General features: G+C 54.1%; 1 non-coding gene across 1 annotated transcript in view; it reads right to left on the reverse strand.

Annotated features, from left to right (window-relative positions):
* Window positions 1-1,476, reverse strand: part of LOC124741887 — a 1,909-nt gene extending 433 nt beyond the window's left edge. The window contains exon 1 of the ribosomal RNA XR_007010108.1: window positions 1-1,476. This exon is cut by the window's left edge and continues 433 nt beyond it. This is a non-coding gene — a ribosomal RNA (small subunit ribosomal RNA).
* Window positions 1,477-5,000: the final 3,524 nt, after the last annotated feature.

Genomic DNA, 5,000 nt, shown 5'->3' on the forward strand with positions numbered 1-5,000 from the left:
TCGCTGACAGCACGAAGGATGTCACGCGACTAGTTAGCAGGCTAGAGTCTCGTTCGTTATCGGAATTAACCAGACAAATCGCTCCACCAACTAAGAACGGCCATGCACCACCACCCACCGAATCAAGAAAGAGCTATCAATCTGTCAATCCTTCCGGTGTCCGGGCCTGGTGAGGTTTCCCGTGTTGAGTCAAATTAAGCCGCAGGCTCCACTCCTGGTGGTGCCCTTCCGTCAATTCCTTTAAGTTTCAGCTTTGCAACCATACTTCCCCCGGAACCCAAAAGCTTTGGTTTCCCGGAGGCTGCCCGCCGAGTCATCGGAGGAACTGCGGCGGATCGCTGGCTGGCATCGTTTATGGTTAGAACTAGGGCGGTATCTGATCGCCTTCGAACCTCTAACTTTCGTTCTTGATTAATGAAAACATACTTGGCAAATGCTTTCGCTTCTGTTCGTCTTGCGACGATCCAAGAATTTCACCTCTAACGTCGCAATACGAATGCCCCCGCCTGTCCCTATTAATCATTACCTCGGGTTCCGAAAACCAACAAAATAGAACCGAGGTCCTATTCCATTATTCCATGCACACAGTATTCAGGCGGGCTTGCCTGCTTTAAGCACTCTAATTTGTTCAAAGTAAACGTGCCGGCCCACCGAGACACTCAATAAAGAGCACCCTGGTAGGATTTCAACGGGGTCCGCCTCGGGACGCACGAGCACGCACGAGGCGGTCGCACGCCTTCAGCTCGCCCCACCGGCAGGACGTCCCACGATACATGCCAGTTAAACACCGACGGGCGGTGAACCAACAGCGTGGGACACAAATCCAACTACGAGCTTTTTAACCGCAACAACTTTAATATACGCTATTGGAGCTGGAATTACCGCGGCTGCTGGCACCAGACTTGCCCTCCAATAGATACTCGTTAAAGGATTTAAAGTGTACTCATTCCGATTACGGGGCCTCGGATGAGTCCCGTATCGTTATTTTTCGTCACTACCTCCCCGTGCCGGGAGTGGGTAATTTGCGCGCCTGCTGCCTTCCTTGGATGTGGTAGCCGTTTCTCAGGCTCCCTCTCCGGAATCGAACCCTGATTCCCCGTTACCCGTTACAACCATGGTAGGCGCAGAACCTACCATCGACAGTTGATAAGGCAGACATTTGAAAGATGCGTCGCCGGTACGAGGACCGTGCGATCAGCCCAAAGTTATTCAGAGTCACCAAGGCAAACGGACCGGACGAGCCGACCGATTGGTTTTGATCTAATAAAAGCGTCCCTTCCATCTCTGGTCGGGACTCTGTTTGCATGTATTAGCTCTAGAATTACCACAGTTATCCAAGTAACGTGGGTACGATCTAAGGAACCATAACTGATTTAATGAGCCATTCGCGGTTTCACCTTAATGCGGCTTGTACTGAGACATGCATGGCTTAATCTTTGAGACAAGCATATGACTACTGGCAGGATCAACCAGGGAGCTGCGTCAACTAGAGCTGAGCAGCCGGCCGCCCGGGAGTGTGTCCCGGGGGCCCGCGCGAACACGCAAGCGTCCGCTCAATCATTCTGCAAACAGGAGGAGGCTGAGCTCCCCTGCACAATACACCTCGAAACCCTCTCAGGTCCCGGCGGCGCGCAGCGCCGTCCCAAGTACTTGGTCGGGTTCGAGAGAGGCGCAATCGCCCGGAGTTAGGCGAGTAGACGCTTTCGGTGCGACCACCCGTGCTCCCAACTGAGCTTGCCGCTGCCGACAGAGGCCCGGGAGCGTGCTGTCGTGGCATTGCCGGCGGGAGACAACACGCGCCACCTACGGTGACCGGCAGCTCCAACGCCAGCGCCACAGAAGGACAAAAGCCCCACTTGGGTGCCGAAGCGAACTCTCCCAGCACAGCGCACGCGCCAACACATCCGCACAGCTGCGATACAAACCACCAGCGAGAACCGCTGGGGCGACCGAGCAGCAGACGGCGTCGCGGCGCCGAGCGCCGGGCGGCGGCGCATCCTCAACGCACACAGTCCTCAATCGGACCAGCACACTGAAGATGTCCACCGCGCTTCGCACCGGGCCCGCGAGGACCTACTTTGGCCGCACGGCGCCGCGCGCAGGGTGCGCCGGCGCGCAGCTGCGACGCCTGCCGCGTCCGTCGGCCGGCGCGCCTGCCACTGGCCGCCCCCACCAGCCGGCTGTAGCGCGTGCGCCCACGCACCGCGCGGCCAGCACGCCGGGAGGCGCCCCCTCACCGGCCGGGGACGGTCCCACCCAGCCACCGCCGCGTATCGCTTCACACCCAGATGCCGTTCAGTTTCGTCGGCATGGTGGGTATCGCTGGAACAACCGGTTAGTACCTCAACCTATCGTCGCCATCACCGATTCACCCCTAGCGAGAACAACCGCACCACAACAGGTTACCATTTGTTCATTTGCGTAACTTCACCAGAAAACGCAGGCGTCCATCGCCATTTGCAACTTCAACGATTATTGCATGCCTGTGTCAGGTGTCACGCCACACTACGTCTGCCCACATACACGCAACAAAATGTGCACGCCTAGACAATACGTGGAAGGTGGCCCCCGTACGTATGCGATGTCCATTGCTCGAACGACTGTCAACCGGCCTCTGTAGCATGTCGCAGATATGGAACGCGGTGCACCATGCCATCACGGTGTGTGAGGAGAGACGACTAGGTCCGAATACATCAACAGACAGCTCATGCTGATCGCCATCCACGGCGTCCGTTCCTCCCACACGTCTCTATGGCGTACCACACTGCAATCCAGCTCTCATAGGGAGACGACACGTAGCTGCGTGCACAATATTTGCACTGTATGGTCCGCCGTTTTTGGGCGCAGTCGTTGTGCGGTCACACATGTGCCACGATGTATCATTCAGTACATAAGGACGAATGTGCAGTACAGATTGTGGTTCACGCGTACGACATCAGCGGACAGTTGACACAGGCCGCACCACAACGTAGCCTGAGTACGTCGCATGCGAAGGGCATTGAACATGCAAACTTCTCACCAACCAGCTTGCGAAGGCAGGGGGCAAGGTGGGGACGTGGGGAGGGGCGGCATGTACGTCCTGCTGCCATCCACATTACAGTGTACAGCAGGAGCATGTGGAAAGTGAGCAAGACTTGCAAGGTGTTTAACATGAAGCGATACACAGGGGTGCGGGCAGTGCGAGTAGCGAACTATATTGCGAGGGTTGCGGGTGGGCAACACTACAGTAATTGAACGAGTCGTATAACAATTACAGAGCAGGTTTAGGCGACAACGTGGGTTACGTTAAGGCGACAACATGGGTTAGGTTAAGGCACAACATGGGTTAGGTTAAGGCACAACATGGGTTAGGTTAAGGCACAACATGGGTTAGGTTAAGGCACAACATGGGTTAGGTTAAGGCACAACATGGGTTAGGTTAAGGCACAACATGGGTTAGGTTAAGGCACAACATGGGTTAGGTTAAGGCACAACATGGGTTAGGTTGAGGCACAACATGGGTTAGGTTAAGGCACAACATGGGTTAGGTTGAGGCACAACATGGGTTAGGTTGAGGCACAACATGGGTTAGGTTGAGGCACAACATGGGTTAGGTTAAGGTACAACATGGGTTAGGTTAAGGTACAACATGGGTTAGGTTAAGGTACAACATGGGTTAGGTTAAGGTACAACATGGGTTAGGTTAAGGTACAACATGGGTTAGGTTAAGGTACAACATGGGTTAGGTTAAGGTACAACATAGGTTAGGTTAAGGTACAACATAGGTTAGGTTAAGGTACAACATAGGTTAGGTTAAGGTACAACATAGGTTAGGTTAAGGTACAACATAGGTTAGGTTAAGGTACAACATAGGTTAGGTTAAGGTACAACATAGGTTAGGTTAGGTTAGGTTAGGTTACACGTTGTTGTACGGAAAGGTGTAGGGGGGGGGGGGGGGGCGGGGGCGGCAGGTTCGTTGATAGTGATTATAGTAAGTGAATGCTTGTGACATGATCAGATTTGTCACGTCAGGATGCACCTTTGGCTTATTAGAGGCGGCGCTCCAATTCTATGCTTGTGTGAGACCTGTGTCTTTGACTCATGTCATTGTTTGTGCGCTGTGACAGGAGGTACTATTGTGATGTTGGGTGCACCGTTGTATAGGACATGTGTGGGTGTTGGTGCCTGGTCTGCGCAATGGTGGATGTCGAAAGGCTGGGATATTGTATTTTCCGCACGGACCTCCTGGTCTGGTTGTGATAGTGTGGATTGTGTAATGTGGCGGAGAAGATGCACTGGATGTTGTTCCATGCTGGTGCTTACATATTGTATGTGCGCCTGTTAGAAGCAGAGAGTGGTGCGTGATCAGAGTGTCTGGCTGACGTGTGGTTCCCATTTTGGGCAGACTCTTTCAGCATGTATACGGACAGTTGTGTATATTTGCTGTAGTTTGATGGCTCTGCATTGATTACTAATCAGCGCCGTGTGTACGGGTAATCTGGTTCCAGTCCAAAATGTTCCATCTGTGTACATTAGTGACAAAGACTCCCCCCATGCAGTGGGGCTCGGTCTGTTATAACTCTTCCGCGTAATATATTTGCCCCACGTTTTTGCGACTGCGAGTGCGAGTGCAACGCGCATGGGGACCGACATGCTGATGGCTCGGTATCGGACGCCGTACAGTGAGCAACGCGATCGCGTCTCTCGCTCGTAAGTGGTACAGGTCGCGGCTCATGTATACGGACAGCGGGAATGTCGCATATTGGAAATAACTCTTCATGAAACGCAAGTTATAGGGGTGGATTGCACTTTACGAGTGCGGGAAACGTCCGCCGTTCATCCGCTGGAGGTGCGAGTTTGGCGGTTGGGGTGGTGCACGAACGGGTGCGGGTGGCGTCATTGCCGGTCCACGGCTTCGTGCGGCAGAGCCACTGGAGATTGGGTGCTATGGTCGACAGAGGCTGCAGCCTTTGTGGGTGGCGTCGAAAGGCGGCCACTGTGGCGCCATCGCTGTCTTAGTC

Source organism: Schistocerca piceifrons, unplaced genomic scaffold (genome assembly GCF_021461385.2).
Source record: "Schistocerca piceifrons isolate TAMUIC-IGC-003096 unplaced genomic scaffold, iqSchPice1.1 HiC_scaffold_2025, whole genome shotgun sequence".
Classification (NCBI taxonomy): domain Eukaryota; kingdom Metazoa; phylum Arthropoda; class Insecta; order Orthoptera; family Acrididae; genus Schistocerca; species Schistocerca piceifrons.